The 20,352-nt window shown below is 41.4% G+C and overlaps 1 long non-coding RNA gene across 1 annotated transcript in view; it reads left to right on the plus strand.

Moving 5' to 3' along the window:
• Positions 1-20,352, plus strand: part of LOC140199672 (uncharacterized) — a 77,061-nt gene that overhangs the window by 43,852 nt on the left and 12,857 nt on the right. The window contains exon 2 of the long non-coding RNA XR_011886462.1: positions 13,859-14,009. This is a non-coding gene — a long non-coding RNA (uncharacterized lncRNA). The remainder of the gene's footprint in view (positions 1-13,858; positions 14,010-20,352) is intronic.

A 20,352-nucleotide genomic window follows, 5' to 3' on the forward strand; every position in this document is an offset into this window, starting at 1 on the left:
CTTTTGCAGGTGTAGTCATCAGGGACAATTGTGCTCACCCTAACTTCCCACATACTGCAAACGGAGCACTTGACTGCCCTAACTGCTGCCTCCATTACCTACTCCTAAGTTAATTAAATTAATTAAAGGAACTTACCCAGCCTTACCGTGGATTGGAAGGTAGCTAATGTTATCCCACTTTTTAAGAAAGGAGGGAGAGAGAAAACAGGGAATTATAGACCAGTTAGCCTGGCATCAGTGGTGGGGAAGATGCTGGAGTCAAATATAAAAGATGAAATAGCGGCACATCTGGATAGCAGTAACAGGATTGGTCCGAGTCAGCGTGGATTTATGAAGGAGAAATCATGCTTGACTAATCTTCTGGAATTTTTTAAGGATGTAGCTATTAAAATGGACAAGGGAGAGCCAGTGGATGTAGTGTACCTGGACTTTAAGAAAGCCTTTGATAAGGTCCCACATAGGAGGTTAGTGGGCAAAATTGGAGCACATGGTATTGATGGTAGAGTACTGACATGGATAGAAAATTGGTTGGCAGACAGGAAACAAAGAGTAGGGATTAACGGGTCCCTTTCAGATTGGCAGGCAGTGACTAGTGGGGTACCGCAAGGCTTGGTGCTGGGACCGCAGCTATTTACAATATACATTAATGATTTAGATGAAGGGATTAAAAGTAACATTAGCAATTTCGCAGATGACACAAAGCTGGGTGGCAGTGTGAAATGTGAGGAGGATGTTATGTGAATGCAGGGTGACTTGGACAGTTGGGTGAGTGGGCAGATGCATGGCAGATGCAGTTTAATGTGGGTAAATGTGAGGTTATCCACTTTGGTGGCAAGAACGGGAAGGCAGATTATTATCTAAATAGAGTTAAGTTAGGAAAAGGGGAAGCACAAGGAGATGTAGGTGTTCTTGTACATCAGTCACTGAAAGTAAGCATGCAGGTACAGCAGGCAGTGAAGAAAGCTAATGGCATGTTGACCTTCATAACAAGGGGAGCTGAGTATAGGAGCAAAGAGGTCCTTCTGCAGTTGTACAGGGCCCTGATGAGACCACACCTGGAGTATTGTGTGCAGTTTTGGTCTCCAAATTTGAGGAAGGACATTCTTACTATTGAGGGAGTGCAGTGTAGGTTCATAAGGTTAATTCCCGGGATGGCGGGACTGTCATATGTTGAAAGATTGGAGCGACTGGTGTTGCATACACTGGAATTTAGAAGGATGAGGGGGGATCTGATTGAAAGATATAAGAGTATTAAGGGATTGGATATGCTAGAGGCAGGAAACATGTTCCCGATGTTGGGGGAGTCCAGAACCAGAGGCCACAGTTTAAGAATAAGGGGTAAGCCATTTAGAACAGAGTTGAGGAAAAACTTTTTCACCCAGAGAGTTGTGGGTCTATGGAACGCTCTGCCTCAGAAGGCAGTGAAGGCCAATTCTCTGGATGCTTTCAAGAAAGAGTTAGATAGAGCTCTTAGTGATAGCGAAGTCAAGGGATATGGGGAGAAGGCAGAAACGGGGTACTGATTGTGGATGATCAGCCATGATCACAGTGAATGGCAGTGCTGGCTCGAAGGGCCAAATGGCCTACTCCTGCACCTTTGTCTATTACCTCACTGGGAGCAAGCTCGTCCTTAGCCTTTGCTCGCCAAAGCCTTGAAGCTCCACTCCTACCCTGAGCCACTCACACACTGGCGGCTCCTCTTCAGTTACCCCTCCTTTTATTTGTCCCTCCCAATTATCTCAAGTGCTCACTCCCTCTAATCAACTTATCAACACTCTGTTTAACCCTTCAGTTGCCCTCCGCGCTCCTTTTAAAGCACACTCACCTCAGCTGCTCCCCAGTACTCAGCGCTCTCCTGAGCCCCTCGCTTAAGTATGTATAAATTAATTCAGCCTTGAGATTTGTCTGCTTACAGGCAGCCACAAAGCAAGAAATCCAAAAAAAAATTAAAAAACCGACTAAGGCCCAATGTGCAGAGAAAAGGAAAAAAGCACAAATCATGCAAACAATAATAGCAGGCCCAAAGCCTCGGTATCAGTTTTTCATAATAGTGGAGCAAATCGTCATGAAGTTCGCAGACACAAAGCATGTAGCAGCCAGAGCAGTCTCAAAGCCTCAGTGCTGGAGAGGAGGAATTCGTCACGGAGCATTACCGGCTATAGTAAACTTGTAAATTTTGTGACTTGTCCTTGAGCAGAATCAACATTGTACACCATAGGAAGAAAACTATAGTGTTATTTTATATTTGATGTCTTGAAAGACAGGACATCCATGGATTTGATGTGCGATTTTGGCTGTGTTTCAAAAACTAATCAAACTTGATGGTGTATAACATTTCCCTGGTATATGCTTGTGGCACAGATTTTAGATGAAGCATGCATGAGATTTGAATCTTTCATACTTTGTGAAGCTCTGCAGAGAATTACATATTCCACAAGCCTATATCTTCAGTGTAATAGAACAGATAATTGAATATTTATAATGTGCTGTGGCTCATGCAGGCAGCGTATCAAATTTAATAACAAATTTAATAATTAGTTATAATAGATATAACATTGAACTCTGTACTTCTAATAATTATACTTTAATAGATATAACATTGAACTTTGTACATTAACATTATTGTTAGACAAAGACATAGTCTATCATTTTACTTAACTAAACATGGCAAGTAGATGTGATTTGCAGTAGATTACATCATTAACCTTATCTTGCTAAATAACATGAAAACCTAGGAAGACTGTAATGTCCTGGTGAAACCTTTCATCATGCTCCTCATTGACAGTGCTAAAATTTGTTTCGAATTCACTTTATTTCGTACACATGAGGAGTAAAAATCTTTATGTTACATCTCCTTCTAAATGTGCAATGTGCAATTTATAGTAATTTATAGTAAATAGTATGTACAACAGGACAGTCAATATCACATAGAAATACAATTGTATCAGCATGAATTAATCAGTCTGATGGCCTGGTGGAAGAAGCTGTCCCGGAGCCTGTTGGTCCTGGCTTTTATGCTGCGGTACCGTTTCCCGGATGGTAGCAGCTGAAACAGTTTGTGGTTGGGGTGACTCAGGTCCCCAGTGATCCTTCGGGCCCTTTTTACACACCTGTCTTTGTAAATGTACGGAATAGTAGGAAGTTCACAACTACAGATGTGCTGGGCTGTCTGCACCACTCTCTGCAGAGTCCTGCGATTGGGGGAAGTACACTTTCCATATCTGGCAGTGATGCAGCCAGTCAGGGTGCTCTCAGTTGTGCCCCTGTGGAGCGTTTTTAGGATTTGCGTACCCATACCAAACTTCTTCAACAGTCTGAGGTGAAAGAGGCCCTGTTGTACAGACCATGTGAGGGCCTCGGTGATGTGTATGCCGAGGAACTTGAAGCTGTTCACCCTCTCAACCCCAGATCCACTGACGTCAATAGGGGTTAGCCTCTCTCCATTCCTCATGTAATCCACAACCAGCTCTTTTGTTTTTGCGACATTGAGGGAGAGGTTGTTTTCTTGACACCACTGTGTCAGAGTGATGACTTCTTCTCTGTAGGCTGCCTCATTATTATTTGATATTAGGCCAATCAGTGTAGTGTCATAAGCAAATTTAATTAGCAGATTGCAGCTGTGGGTGGCGACACAGTCATAGGTATATAGAGAGTGAAGGAGGGAGCTTAAGACACAGTTCTGAGGGGCACCTATGTTAAGGGTCAGAGGGGCAGAGGTGAGGGAGCCCACTCTTACCACCGTCTGGTGATCTGACAGGAAGTCCACCATCCAGCTACACAAGGCAGGGTGAAGGCTAAGGTCTCTGAGCTTCTTGCCGAGCCTGCAGGGAATTATGTTGTTGAATGCTGAACAGCATTCTCACGTATGCATCCTTCTTTTCCAGGTGTGTAAGGATGGTGTGTAGAGCTGTGGCTGTTGCATCATCTGTTGATCAGTTGTATCGGTAGGTGAGTCATAAGGGGTCCACTGTGAGTGGTGGCAAGCTGTAGATGTCATCCTTGATCAGCCTCTCAAGGCATTTGTTTATTGAGGTGAGTGTGACAGGACGCCAGTCGTTCAGACATGTTACCTTGGTCTTTTTAGGTACAGGGACAATGGTGGACTTTTGAAGCAGGAGGAGCTCTACACTGGAGAGGGAGAGATTAAAAAAAGAAGTCTAAATGGGACTGCAGAAAATGAATCTTTAGTGACACCTCGCACTTCGTGGTTTTGTATGTTTGGAGCACGTTGTCAACCAGCTGCACACAGATTGGTGCTCTGTAGTTGCCAAGAAAATTTTCAACAACATCCTTGGAATGCCTTCCATGCAATTTTCTCCAGTCCCACTAGAAGTTCTTCAAATTGCCTGTCATTGATAACCTGTTTGATTTGTGGACCAACAAAAATGCCTTCCTTAATCTTGGCATTAGTTGTTCTGACTTGAACAATGAATTAAAATAACAAGATAGGCGATTTTTAAAAAAACAGGTAGGTGATAGGGAAATTTCACGGTGATTTCATGATCAGCAGCTCAAAGTCCATAAAACACACCCAAAAGTTTTCAGAAAGTTAAATTGTTGTCCAGTGTTATCGGTGACTGGCTGTCAAGCAGGATGTTGATAATGTGGAACAACCTAATGTATTTGAATACTAAAGATGGGTGGTTAGGCTCCGTTTTGTCAGAGGTGGTCATAGCCTCACATTTTTGAGGGATGGATATTTCTTGCCATTTATTGCCCAAGCCTTGATGCTATGTGCACTTTGTAGCATGTGGGCAATGGCTGCTTCCCTTGCTGAGAAGTCTTAAGTGGAATTTATTGAGACTTGAACACCAGCCTGAGAATTGCTGTTGGAACGGTGTGTGTGTGTGTGTGTGTATATATATATATATATATATATATATATATAGACACACACACACACACAGATATATATATATATTTCATCACCAGAGGCTATAGACGGGTGTGTGGTGTTCAGCAACAAGTTTTAGGATAGGATAGGGATCAAGTGAGAGGGGGAATGACGTATGACACTGAAGATCCTTGTGCCTGAAGCTCAGGAAGGAAGACTTGTCCTGTTAACATACCTCTTCTTTCCTATAAAAGCTGATACCCACATTTCATGTCTTCATCTAATTCCTCCTACAGACAAAAAAAGAACTTCTAGCAAGATACCAAAGGCCAGTACTGCCTTTCTCCTTGTGATTTTTGAAGAATGTCTAGAATAGAGCAATAAATTGTTTGTTTATTAGCTGAAAGCTTCTGGCAATTTCCGGAATAACGTTGTTTTTATGTTGGTGAAGTATTGACTGAATTTTCCAGAAAGTAAATTAGATTAGATTAGATTAGATTAAATCAGATTCAATCCAAAAGTCCTCAAGTCTGTAGTAGCAAGTGAGCCGTACCAGAAGATGTATTTGTAAGTAGCGTTCAGTTCTTGACAGTGATTTGATTACCTCCAGTCAACTGGTTACTGTTGGCAGCAACTGTTCAGTGAGACAGTATCTGGCAATTCAGTTTTGGTACTAAACACCTGTGATTGTGTCAAAAAGCCCTTAGTGTCCCTCCAGGTGTCCATTTCTATTACAAGTTTCAATATCTTTACTGTCTTGCAGTGCACACGTGCTATTGTAGTTTTCAACATGGTTATCTCAGGAGCCCTTGCTCCCTGCTTCACTAAATTTTGATTATCATATGTATAGCACCCTGCCACAACCCCATCTCCCTACATCATTTCTCTTTAAACTTTCTGAAGGCAGTGAGTTGTAATTATGACTGTATGTAACCCCCGGGGTTCTGTCGGCTGTGTGAGTCTAGGGGTGACAATCTCTGGCCCCACCAAACATATGACATTGAGGTGCAAAACCTCGTTTGTGTGAATGCAGCGTGATTTATTACCCGTTACAATACCCCGAAATAACAGACAGTACACCATATGCAATTAAACGATTTAGCTTTGTAATTCTTAATTTGACTAAAGGGTTAGTAAAGTAAAACAAAAAGGGCCCATTTTAATGCAACAGTCTAATGTGCACGTTGGAGCTCACAGTTTCCCTTCCACTGGTCCTCCATCGATTTCCCTGGGCTTTGTCAATTCCCGGCCCCACTCCAAGTCCACTCCTTTCTGGTGTCTACAACCTCTCCTTTCTGGCATCTTCTCTTCCCATCTTCCACCAAACAAAAGACCCAGATCACCTCAGTGTCAGGCACACAGCACAACAACACACTCCCCTCATTGGACGGCTCACATTCCAAAGCACTTGTTATCTCTAACCATAACTCAAACACTGCTGCTACAGAAAGACCATTACGTTAGCAGTGAAACCTTGCCCAGGGTGTTAACATGTATATTCATGTAACCTGGATTGTCCTCACCGCAGAGTCTCAGGTTAGGAGAAAATGAAATCAAAACTGGATTTTCAGTTTAAAGTCAAGACTTTATGCTCTGTCGCTTGGCAGGTTCACCCATGCCAAGCAGGTCAAAGGATAGAGGCCAGATTAAGAGTGGTCCACCAGTCCTCCAGGTTCAGGGGCTCAGCTCAGGGCCAACAACCCTGACTGGTAAAATAAAACTGTCACAGAAACAGCAAAGAAGAATCCTTCTACATCTGAGTGCAATGGTATTCCTGAATCTCCACCCGGGATTTGCATGACTGACAGTAGTGAAACCCAAGAGGAAGCTACTGACATGATGAATGAAGCCCTGAACGCCAGAGATAGAGGACCGGCATTGCTGCTTTAAATGCCAGCAGTGTGAGCAGTAAGTAAGTAGCTTCACATTATATTTTGAAATAGAAGAAAATTACCTGAATAAATTTATTACCAGCCTTTATTTCTTGCTTAAGCTGGGTATTAAAACAGAGGTTATGAATGACATGATAATGGGTTTCATCACTTTAAATTGAAATTGAAAAAAAAAAATTAGCCAGGAAAGGATTTAGTACATGCAAGCATTCATCTTCCACATGGAAAGGTAGGATAATCTATTAATGATCAAAACAATATAACAAATTTTAAACTTGATACTGGTGCCTGTGTTACCTAAAAGCAATAATGATAAGGAAAGACTTGAAATACAAAATATGGGGTCAGAATGTATTTGTCTTTTGCTGCAGGTTATATATGCAACTTCCAAAGTTCACTGTACATTTATTATGTATACATTATGCAACCTTTAGATTTGTCTCCTTGCAGGCAGCCACAAAACAAAGACACCTCAAAAGAACCCATTTAGAAAAAACTGTCAAGCACGCAATGTGCAGAGAGAGAGTGAAAGAAACAAATGATGCAAACAATAAAAGTAAGCAAATAGCATTCACAACTGGAAATTTATGAAAGACACAATGCCAGGCATCATTGCAAAAGCAACAGCTCAATGCAAAGCCGAGTAAACATTGCGAGACCACAGACGCAAAACCAGTCATCACTGCAGTTCTGCACAGAGCTGAGTAAATGTCTCGGAGCAGTGAATAGAACCGGCCTTCGCTTCAACTCCGGTTGTGACACCCTGACGTTTCCAATCTGACCTGGCACTTAAATCATCCAAACATCAAGGCATTCCTACCTCTCGGACCACTCTCAGGCCTGGATCCCGCCGCGGCGATACAGCCTATAGTCGACCTTTCGAATTCAGCCTGGCAGAATCATTGACCAGACATCAGGACTTCCCACACTGTTGGGGATGCCCAGACTCTGCTTTGATTCTTCTTTGATCCTGACTCAGTTTGCCATTACCAGGCCTTCCCTGCGCCAACTGCCACCATTCACTTCCGCTTGCCTCAGCCACCCTTTGAACACCTCTCCATTATTCGTGTTCATTGTTATTAATAAAGTCTCATTAAGTATCTAGTAGCTTCCTTTGTTATTCATTATTTTCTTTAAACATCCAGTTTAAGATGGGTGCTGGTCCCAGATGTTGAAGGGTGTGAGGGAAGAAAAGTGAGTGCAGTTACTACTACAATGGAGAAGGTGCTCAAAAAGCTGAAATTCCTACGTCACCCGAACCAGATGAGCTGCACCCTAGAGTTCTGAACGAGGTAGCGGTAGAGATTGTGGAGGAATTAGTAATGATCTTTCAAAAATCATTAGACTCTGGCGTGGTGCTAGAGGACTGGAAATTTGCAAATGTCACTCCACTCTTTAAGAAAGGAGCAAGGCAGCAGAAGGGAAATTATAGACCTGTTAGTATGACCCCAATGATTGAGAAGATGTTTGAGTATGGAGCACTTGGTGTCCCAGGGCAAGATAGGACAAAGTCAGCATTATTTCCTTAAGGGAAAATCTTGTCTGACGAACCTGCTGGAATTCTTTGAGGAGATTACAAGTAGGATAGATACAGGGAATGTAGTAGATGTTGTATATTTGGACTTTCAGAAAGCCCTTGACAAGGTGCCACACATGTGGCTGCTTACCAAGTTAAGAGCCCATGTTATTACAGGGAAGTTACTGGCATGGTTAGAGCAATGGCTGATTGGTAGAAGGCAGCAACTGGGAATAAAAGGATCCTTTTCTGGTTGGCTGCCAGTGACTAATAGTGTTCCACAGAGGTCAGTGTTGGAGCTGCTTCTTTTTATGTTGTATATCAATGATTTGGATGATGGAATAGATGGCTTTGTTGCCAAGTTTGCAGATGATATGAAGATTGGTGGAAGGGCATGTAGTGTTGAGGAAATAGGTAGGATGCACGAGGATTTATACAGATTTGGAGAATGAGCAAGAAAGTGGCAAATGAAATACAATGTTGAAAAATACATGGTCATGCACTTTGGTAGAAGAAGTTAAAGTGCAGACTATTTTCTAAATGGGCGGAAAATCCAAAAATCTGAGATGCAAAGAGATTTGGGAGTCCTTATGCAGGACACCCTGCAGGTGAACTGGCAGGTAGAGTTGGAGGAGGGGAAGGCAAATACAGCATTAGTATTCATTTCAAGAGGCCTCGAATACATAAGCAGGGATGCAATGCTGAGGCTTTGTAAGGCACTGGTGAGGCCTCACCTTGAGTATTGTGAACAGTTTTGGGCTCTTTAATCTAAGAAAAGGTGTGTTGGCATTGGAGTGAGTTCAGAGGAGGTTCACAAGGATGATTCTGGGAATGAAAGGGTTATCATATGAGGAATGTTTGATAGCTTTGGATGAGATGGGATCTCATTTCGAATGTTGAAAGGCCTTTACATGGTAGATGTGGAAAGGATGTTTCCCATGGTGGGAGTGCCTAGGACAAGAGGGCACAGCCTCAGGATAGAGGAGCGTCTATTTAAAACAGAGGTGCAGAGAAATTTCTTTAGCCAGAGTGGGGTGAACTTGTGGAATTTATTACCACAGGCAGCTGTGGAGGCCAGGTCGTTGGGTATATTTAAGGCAGAGCTTGATAGGTTCTTGATTGGACACGGCATCAAAGGATATGAGAAGGCTAGGGAGTGGGGCTGAAGCGGGGAAAATAAAGGATCAGCCATGATTAAATGGTGGAGCAGCCTCAATGGTCCTGATGGCAGAATTCTGCTCCTATGTTTTAGGGTCATATGGTCTTTGTTTCATGGCTATCTGGAGAAGACAAATTTTAAAGTTGTATAGATATATACTTTGATAATAAATGAACAATGTGATGACTTGGGCAGTTTTGACTCCCGGTTATAGAGTCTTCCTGTCTGCCACGTTGCAGTTTGATGCAGCATTTTAGGATGCTCTCTGCTGCACGTCTGTAGGATGATGTAAATATACAGTAGATGCATATAGTCCAGCTTTCTTCGGCCTCCTCAGAAAGTAGAGGAATTGGTGAGCTTTCCTGATTGTGTAGGATTATGTAGCATATGAAATAAATAAAACAAAACTAAGTTTTAAAACCTTGAAATTTTGAAGTGTTTGGTGAAATTTAGAATCTATTTGCAAAAATTATTTTTTGTGGGCAAAAGTGTTTAGCAGTTATAGTTACTGATAGCTTAAAAAGATAAAAAGCTCAGTTATAGTTTATTCATCAAAGACTGTGACGAGTCATTCAGACTCAAATAATTTTTTTTAAATGATAGTAATGGACTACAAATTATGCACGTTGGGCATGTTCATTTTGGTAAAGGACATCTATAGGGTTAAAAAAAATTCTGACTGCACTTGGGACAGGATTTTAAATTACATCTTCCAGCCAGAGTCCAGGTTGGAACACTCTGCGATCCCTGTGGATGGATGTTGTGTGGGTAGGGCTGAGACATAAACCAGAGATCCCCATGATCAATGATCAAGGTTGGCAGGCCCTGTGAACAAGGCCGGTGAATTCCCAGGTCTGCAAGTCCCAGAATCGGAGGTTTGTGCAGGGAGGCGTGAGGGCTAATGAGCCCCCAGGTTGGCTAGTCTCAGGATTGGAGTTCAAAGCCCATGATTGACAAGATTTGGGCTTGATACAGAATGCCCAAAGACCAAGGTCAATGAGTCTATAAGTTGAGGCCCTTGTCAACTTAACCAACACAGATAAAGTCCAATATCTGTGAGTCTGGCCAGGGACTGGAAGTCGGAGGCCCAGAGGTGGCCTGTCTATGGGCATTAGTGGGAGGGAGGAAGAAAGGGATTTGTTTTACTGTTGTTTTGTTTTGTTGGTTGTCTGGTTCTACTGAAGATCATGAGCATGTTATGTTAGCACTGTAATGTCTCGCTTGGGTTGTGTTGGTTGTGAATGGAAACGATGAATTTCACTGTTGGTTTCGATGTGCATGTCATAGATAAATCTGAATCTGAAACCTTGTCCATGGTTGGTTTGTTGCCTTTAAGCTTCACAGGGCTGACTTGTTCCACTTTTTGTCAAATTGGGGTAACCAGTAACCTTACTTACACCACGTCTACTTACCGTTTCTCCCTTTGTCTGTAGATCAGTATCTCTTGATTAAGTAATGCAGTGATTTTAAAATTGTTTGAAAATCTCCCTACAGCATTACTGTTTCCTTTCATTGAAAGGAGTTACAATTTTACAACAAATGAATGTTGTTTTTCATTTCTACCCAGTTCATGATTCTTGTATCTAATTTCTCCATTGTTGGCAGTTTCGCCTTCAGTTCAATAGACTTTGCTTTTCAGAAACTCAAACCCTACTATTTACCTAAACTTTCCAAATATGCTTTGGCTTACTGTTTTATTGATAGCCCCCTCTGGAATATTTTACATGGTAGTCTTATAGGTTGTTGTATATCTGTGAATATCTCTTTTCTCACTTTTAATTTGCAGTTATTTTATTTTGCACATTCTTTTGGAGAAGGCTGTTCCACAGAAGATGGGACAAATTGGCCCAACTCGTAGCCAGGACAAAAATTAAATCTTGAAATGTAACACCAAAAAACACTTATAATTACTGTCCCATAATTATGGTGCAAACAGACACCTCTGAGTTTGTTTTAAAAGGAAGAGTGCCTTATTTCTGGTAAGATAGTGGTGCATGTGAACAGAGCAGCCTCTCAGGGGCCAACCAAAGGTACTTTTTCCTTTGTGAAGTTTGTTTATGATCTAAGGACAATTCTACTCCGAGAACGTCAGGCATTTCACTTGTGATCACAAGACTCTGTTGGGCAGTGATCATGTAAGTTACCACAGGCCTGTTACCCTTGTCTGGTGGAGGGACAGTTGACATGGGAGCTGTGTAGCCTCAGCTGTAGTGAGAACTTGGCCTCAAGCCTTGGGTTTGCCTGCTGCTGCAGACCAAGTGAGAGACGCAGAAGCACGACAGCATGGTTGAGCTTGGCTGGGACCTGGCCTCGCGCATCGGTGCTGCCCTCCCGTGTTCGAGCAGTGGAACGACAGGCTGGATTGCGTGCATCCGTACACTACCCAGAGACTACCATCGATTGCTGGGCATTGTCACTCAGGGTATGTACTATATATGTTGTTTTTTCGAGTGAATAGGCTTCTTTGCACGATATTTTGAATTATGTTATTTGCTATTTTTGAATGCTTGCTTGCTATCTTGAATGTTTTGCACTGTGGCCCCAGAGGAGCATTGTCTTGTTCAGCTTTATCTATGTATGGTTTTAATGATAATTAAACTTGATTTGATTTGAATGTGGACCTTTGAAAGACTTCATTCAATTTATAAAGGGAAAAATGCTGCTGTTTGTAAAATAAGAGGCGATATTACACTGGCAAATTTGTCTGGAAAATGGTTTTTGTGCCTGTTATGCCATTCTCAGGTTTTAGCTCAGAATCATTATTCTGATAACATATTAACAATTAAATGATTTAAAATGTATTTAATTACTTACAAACTATGAAGGTATGAGGAAATATTAACATAATCGTCGGGGCCTCATTTTGCTGGGAATGGTAAGGTGCTGATTCTAGATGCTCTTCCTTGCCAGATCAGCATTTTTGCAGAATTGTAACTTGAATCATAAGGTAAGGTTCCGCTGTAAAATGCAGGGAATTGGCAATCTGTCCTTATCACGAGGAATTCGGTTGGGAAATTGCGAAGACATCAGGGGTTCTCATGTTCATGCCTACTTGTATGCAAGTTCTGAGTATTGACAGGTGGATTTGGGACTGTCATATGTTGAAAAATTGGAGCAACTGGGGTTGTATACACTGGAATTTAGAAGGATGAGAGGGAACCTGATTGAAACATATAACATTATTAAGGGATTGGACACGCTAGAGGCAGGAAACATGTTCCCGATGTTGGGGGAGTCCAGAACCAGAGGCCACAGTTTAAGAATAAGGGGTAGACAATTTAGAACGGAGTTGAGAAAAAACTTTTTCCCACAGAGGGTTGTGGTTCTGTGGAATGCTCTGCCTCAGAAGGCAGTGGAGGCCAATTCTCTGGATTCTTTCAAAAAAGAGTTAGATAGAGCTCTTAAAGATAGCGGAATGAAGGGATATGGGGAGAAGGCAGGAAAGGGGTACTGATTGTGGATGATCAGCCATGATCACAGTGAATGGTGGTGCTGACTTGAAGGGCTGAATGGCCTACTCCTGCACCTATTGTCTATTTGTTGGCATTCTTCAGGAAAATAAGCTAATATTCCTTAAGTCTTCTTGTGTAATACAACAATCTTAGATTGTTGTTTGTTTGGTTTAATGAGAAATATATTGGTACAGAACTTCCACTGGTAATGGGTGAGCTGTCACTTCCTAGTGTCATCACTGTGCCAATGCACAAGCAACTTTTGTAGCAGAGTGTACCAGAGATCTGAAAGCCACCCTCAGTTAAGTCTTTCTCCTTTGCATAATCCAGTGCTACATTCTATGCAGAGATAATCAACATGGAGCTGCCTGTATGCCAACATCTTAATCTCTTCCATGGCTGTTTTCACTGCAAAATATTGTAGCCATTAAGCCTACTGATGGTTAGCTATTAATTATTAATTATCCTATTAATTGTTGAACAGCTTAGCTGATGAGAAAAATTGATTGTTATCCTCTCAGAACAGCATTTACTTATTCGATGACTTCATTTAATAATAAAATATACTTATGAATGATTATAATAGCTAATTTTTTGCCTTAATCCTACTTGCCTATATTAATATTTTGATTTCTGTAAAAATAATTTAAATTGTATGATGAATCCTTAATTCCTACTTCCTGGTATGTTGTATGATTTCTCTGTTATTTATTTATTGAATGAGACACCGCACAGAACAGGCTCCTTTGGCCCTTCGAACGGTGCTGCCCAGCAACCCCCTATTTAACCCTTGTGTAATCGTGGGACAATTTATAATGACGAATTAACCTACGGACTGGTACGTCCTTGAACAATGGGAGGAAACCTGTGCAGTCATGGGGAGAATGTGCAAACTCGTTATAGGCAGTAGTGGGAATTGAACCTTGGTCTGCTGGTACTGTAAAGTGTTGTGCTAACCACTATGTTACCACACTACCTGCTTGCTGAATTCCCTCTTCTTTACAGCACAGGCCACAATAGAATGTATCAATGGTACCTAGCCTTCTAAATCTGCAATGGACATTGCTAGAGCCATTCTTTCTCCAGTGATCGTGGGCCACGAAAATGGTTGGAAGATGTAAATGCAGTTTGGAAATCTTTAGCTATTGTTTCTGAGGTAAGTCAGTAAGTAAAGTAAGTATAAAGTACATTGTCATTGGGTATGTTATCTCAGTTATGTTTGAATGAGGTACTAAATTGTACTAATACGCATCTTTGTGCATTTGTCAATGAAACAATGCTTAGATCAGGGGTTCCCAACCTTTTTTTTGCCATGGACCCATACCATTAACTGAGTGGTCTGTGGACCCCAGGCTGGAAACCCCTGGTTTAGAATAATTTCGTTTTTTTTAGTTACCGTTTATCATATGGAAAAGGATATTTATATTATTTTTAAATAATTTAAATATGTTTCATTTGCATTTATCTCTTATATCTTCAGATAAATCAACCCTAAAAACAAAATCCCAGAGAACTGCCTATGCTATTTTAAATTGCTTAATTCAAATTAAAGGTACTTTACTCTTACAATGATAGCTTATTTACAATGATCACTTTCTATTGTAGACTAAATTTCAATGTGATCTCATATCATTAAGTATTTTCAATGCATTTTTGAAAATATCCTTAAGTGCAAATGTTAGTCAGGTGAAATCCATTTTCTCTGTGGCAGTATGTTGTCAAACCATGGCAAGTTCCATTAGGGTGAGTTGCACAAGAGCTATGGTACAGTGTGTTGGAATACCATCTCAGTTAAGAGCTTCTCTTAACAAGCCAAGGACATATTTGTTCCTTTCTTTTGATTGACATCTTTCCCTTTAAGTGCCTTTGACTTTGTAAACACTAGGAATGTAAATATTCTGATGTAATTACAAATTATTCAGCAATGTTAAATAACACATTTTAAATATCAACAGAATACACATCGAATCATTAGTAGTATTTTATTTTTGTGCTACTCAGTAATAATGTCCAATGTAGCTACTTAAGTCTTCTTGCAAAATATTCTACCGGATAACTTAGTAGTTTAAAAATGTCACCCTTCAAAGCGTCTCCCCACTCAGCTACTGAATCACAACAAAATATTATAAATGGCAAGGGTGAAGGAAGGAAAATAATATAAGACTGACAATTTGTTCTTTTTTTAACTATAATATTTGGTTTGGTAATAAGATAAAATAAACCTTTCCTTAAAAGATTTTGTAAAAACCATTCATATTCTACATATTTACAAATGAAAAATTAGCGTTCTGAGAGTTGAAGAACTGGTTAAATTTTCAGAATACAATCTTGTTCAATCATTAAGAGTCTCATTGTTCTTAAAGATTTTGGCCACATGATGGCACACTTGTAATTGTTGAGCATGGAATGTAACATATTGTGAACTTCCACGTGTGAATTTGTGGCTTGAAAATTGTTAATTACTTTGCATTACTCAACTATAATATAGGATAGTTTCCTCAGGGATTATTTCCATCATGGCTCCACAGAAGGGCTACTGTAGTATTGCCAGAGTGCTTTTAGTCATTATGGCAGTTAATGTACCTATTGAAATACAAACCAGCTCACACAAAATGCTGGAAGAACTCAGTAGGTCAGGCAGCATCTATGGAAAAGAGTAAACAGTCGGCGTTTCAGGCCGAGACCCTTCATCGGGACTGAACAGGAAGGAAGAAGACACCAGCATAAAAAAGGTGGGGTGAGGGGAAGGGAAGGAGGATAGCTGGAGGGTGATAGATGAAGCCAGGTGGATGGGAAAGGTAAAGGACTGGAGAGGAAGGAATCGGGTAAGAGAGGAGAGTGGATCATAGGAGAAAGGAAAGTAGGAAGGAACCCAGGGGAAAGTGACATGCTGAAGGCCAGAGTGGGCAATATAGGGAGGGATGGGAAAAATGTTTTACCAGAAGGTGAAATCAATATTCATGCCATCGGGTCAGAGGCAACCCAGACGGAATATAAGGTGTTGCTCCTGCACCTTGAGGATGGCCTCATCATGGACTGACAGGCTTCACCTGACTGACTGACTGTAAAAGCTTTTATAAATATGTAAAAAGGAAAAGACTGGTAAAGACAAATGTCGGTCCCCTACAGACAGAAACAGGTGAATTGATTATGGGGAGCAAGGATATGGCAGACCAATTGAATAATTACTTTGGTTCTGTCTTCACTAAGGAGGACATAAATAATCTTCCAGAAATAGTAGGGGACAGAGGGTCCAGTGAGATGGAGGAACTGAGCGAAATACATGTTAGTAGGGAAGTGGTGTTAGGTAAATTGAAGGGATTGAAGGCAGATAAATCCCCAGGGCCAGATAGTCTGCATCCTAGAGTGCTTAAGGAAGTAGCCCAAGAAATAGTGGATGCATTAGTGATAATTTTTCAAAACTCATTAGATTCTGGACTAGTTCCTGAGGATTGGAGGGTGGCTAATGTAACCCCACTTTTTAAAAAAGGAGGGAGAGAGAAACCGGGGAATTATAGACCGGTTAGCCTAACGTCGGTGGTGGGGAAACTGCTGGAGTCAGTTATCAAAGATGTGATAACAGCACATTTGGAAAGCGGTGAAATGATCGGACAAAGTCAGCATGGATTTGTGTAAGGAAAATCATGTCTGACGAATCTCATAGAATTTTTTGAGGATGTAACTAGTAGGGTGGATAGGGGAGAACCAGTGGATGTGGTATATTTGGATTTTCATAAGGCTTTTGACAATTTCCACACAGGAGATTAGTGTGTAAACTTAAAGCACACGGTATTGGGGGTAAGGTATTGATGTGGATGGAGAATTGATTAGCAGACAGGAAGCAAAGAGTGGGAATAAACGGGACCTTTTCAGAATGGCAGGCGGTGACTAGTGGGGTACCGCAAGGCTCAGTGCTGGGACCCCAGTTGTTTACAATATATATTAATGACTTGGATGAGGGAATTAAATGCAGCATCTCCAAGTTTGCGGATGACACGAAGCTGGGCGGCAGTGTTAGCTGTGAGGAGGATGCAGAGTGACTTGGATGGGTTGGGTGAGTGGGCAAATTCATGGTAGATGCAATTTAATGTGGATAAATGTGAAGTTATCCACTTTGGTGGCAAAAATAGGAAAACAGATTATTATCTGAATGGTGGCCGATTAGGAAAAGGGGAGGTGCAACGTGACCTGGGTGTCATTATACACCAGTCATTGAAAGTGGGCATGCAGGTACAGCAGGCGGTGAAAAAGGTGAATGGTATGCTGGCATTTATAGCGAGAGGATTCAAATACAGGAGCAGGAAGGTACTACTGCAGTTGTACAAGGCCTTGGTGAGACCACACCTGGAGTATTGTGTGCAGTTTTGGTCCCCTAATCTGAGGAAAGACATCCTTGCCATAGAGGGAGTACAAAGAAGGTTCACCAGATTGATTCCTGGGATGGCAGGACTTTCATATGAAGAAGGACTGGATGAACTGGGCTTGTACTCGTTGGAATTTAGAAGATTGAGGGGGGATCTGATTGAAACGTATAAAATCCTAAAGGGATTGGACAGGCTAGATGCAGGAAGATTGTTCCCGATGTTGGGGAAGTCCAGAATGAGGGGTCACAGTTTGAGGATAGAGGGGAAGCCTTTTAGGACCGAGATTAGGAAAATCTTCTTCACACAGAGAGTGGTGAATCTGTGGAATTCTCTGCCACAGGAAACAGTTGAGGCCAGTTCATTGGCTATATTTAAGAGGGAGTTAGATATGGCCCTTGTGGCTAAAGGGATCAGGGGGTATGGAGGGAAGGCTGGGGCGGGGTTCTGAGTTGGATGATCAGCCATGATCATAATAAATGGCGGTGCAGGCTCGAAGGGCCGAATGGCCTACTCCTGCACCTATTTTCTATGTTTCTATGAAAGTTCTCATGCCAGATGATGATCTGATCTCTGCTAAATTGAAAAATATTATATTGTTAGATACAATTGAAGTATAGAAAATTTTGATTTTCAAACTGTCAGTAACTCAGTGACAAATCGTGACAGACAATACCACAGCTGTATTTGCAAAGGTATTCTACGTTGTAACAGCAGTGCTCAGTCAGGACAGACTGGAGAGCTCGTCTAGTGAGGCTTTATGGGTAGAATTGAGGAAAATGAAAGGCATGACCACATTAATGGGATTATATTATAAAACACTCAAAAGTCTATGGGATTTAGAGGAGCAAATTTGTAGAAAGGTCGCAGACAGTTAAGAAATATATGGTTGTGATAGTAGATGATTTTAACTTTCTACGTATTGTCTGTGACTCATACTGTAAAATGGCTGGATGGGAAAGTGTTTGTCAAATGTTTTCAAGAAAGTTTCCTTAATTTGCACATAGAAGTCCTTGTTAGAGGGAGTGTGATACTAGATCTCCTATTATGAAATGGGATGGGGGAACACTTTGCATTTAGAGATTATAATGACATTAGCTTCAAGGCCAATTTTGATGCTATCTGAAAGAATCTATCAAATGTGCATTGGGACAGGTTGTTTCCTGGCAAAAATATACTTGGTAAGAGGGAAGCCTTCAAAAGTGACGTTTTGAGAGTGTAGAGTTTGTATATTTTTGTCAGAATAAAAGGTAAGGATAACAAGTTTAGGGAACCTTGGTTTTCCAGAGATATCGAGGCCCTATTTTAGAAATAAGATAATGCATAGCAGATATAGCAGGTAGGAACAAATAAGGTACTTGGGTACAAGAAATGCAAGAGAACACTTAAGAAGGAAATCAGGAGGGCTGAAATAAGACATGAGACAAGGTAAAGGACAGTCCCAAGGGCTTCTACAGATATATTAAGAGCAAAAGGATAGCAAGGGACAAAGTTAGTCCTCTGGAAGATCAGAGTGGTAATCTATGTGTAGGGTCAAAAGAGTTGGGAGAAATCTTGGAATGGAATTTTGACATCTGTATTTACTTGGGAAATGTACACAAAATTTATAGGTCTGAGGCAACAGAGCAGCAAGGTCATGGACCCTATGCAGATTACAGAGGAGGAGGTGGTTTCTGTCTTGAGGCAAATCAGGGTGGATGAATTCCCAGGGCCTGACAAAGTGTTCCTTTGGACCCTGTGGGAGGTTAGTGCAGAAATTACAAGGGCTCTTTCAGAGATATGTAAAAGATCCTTAGCCCTGGATAAGGTACTAGAGGATTGGAAAAGAGCTAATGTTGTTCTGCTGTTTAAGAAAGGCTCTAAGAATAAGAACGGAAATTATAGGCTGGTGAGCCTGACATTAGTGATGGGAAAGTTATTGGAAGGTACTATAAGTTAACGGATATGTAGGTATTTGGATAGCCAGGGACTGATTAGGGATAGTTAACATGACTTTATGTGTGGTAATTTATGTATACCCAATTTTGTAGAGTATTTTGAGGAAGTTACCAGGAAAGCTGACGATAACAAGGTAGTGGATGTTGTCTTCATGGTCTTCAGCAAGGTCCTTGACAAGGTCCTACATAGGAGGTTGGCCAAGAAGGTTCAATCACTTGGCACTCGAGAGGAGGTGATAAATTGGATTGGGCGTTGATTTTGCAGAAGAAGCCAGAGAGTGGTAGTTGAGTGTTGCCTCTCTGACTGGAGGCCTGTGACTAGTGGTGAGCCACAGGGATCAGTGCCGGGTCTGTTGCTGTCTATCATCTATATCAACAATCTGGATGATAATGTGGTTAACTGGATCACCGGATTTGTAGATGACACCAAGATGGGGGCTTTAGTGGACAGTGAGGATGACTATCATGGTTTGCAGTGGAATCTGGACCAGCTGGAGAAATGGGCTGAAAAATGGCAGATGGAATTTAAAGCAGACAACTGTGAAGTGTTGCACTTTGGGAGGACTAACCAGAGTAGGTCTTGCACATTGAGTGGGAGGGTATACAGTGTGATAGAACAGAAGGATTGATGAGTACAGGTCCATAATTCCTCAAAAGTGGAGTCACAGGTAGATAGTATCATAAAGAAATCTTTTGGCATATTGGCCTTCATAATGTCAATGTATTGAGTATAGGAATTGGGATGTTGTTTTGAAATTGTATGAGATACTGGTGAGGCCTAAGTTGGAGGAAAGATGTAAATAAGGTTGAAAGAGTTCAGAGATAATTTACAAGGATGTTGCCAGGAGTTGAGGACCTGAGTTGTAGGAGAAGGATGAATAGGGCAGGACTTCATTTCCTGAAGCATAGAATATTGAGTGGTACACAAAATTATGAGGAGAATAGATAGGGTAAATGCAATCAGGGTTTTTCCACTGAAGTTGGGTGAGAGTAGAACTAGAAGTCATGGGTTTAAGGGTGAAGGGTGAAATGTTTAAGTGGAACACGAGGGGAAACTGCTTCACTCAGAGAGTGGTTGGGGTGAGGAGTGAGCTGTCAGTGCAAGTGGTGGCTGTGGGGTTGATTACATGAGATTTGAACAGACGGAAGGCTATGATCTGGGTGCAGGTCAATTGGACTAGGCAGTTGAATAGTTTTACAC

The sequence above is a fragment of the Mobula birostris genome, chromosome 6, assembly GCF_030028105.1.
Source record: "Mobula birostris isolate sMobBir1 chromosome 6, sMobBir1.hap1, whole genome shotgun sequence".
NCBI lineage: Eukaryota > Metazoa > Chordata > Chondrichthyes > Myliobatiformes > Myliobatidae > Mobula > Mobula birostris.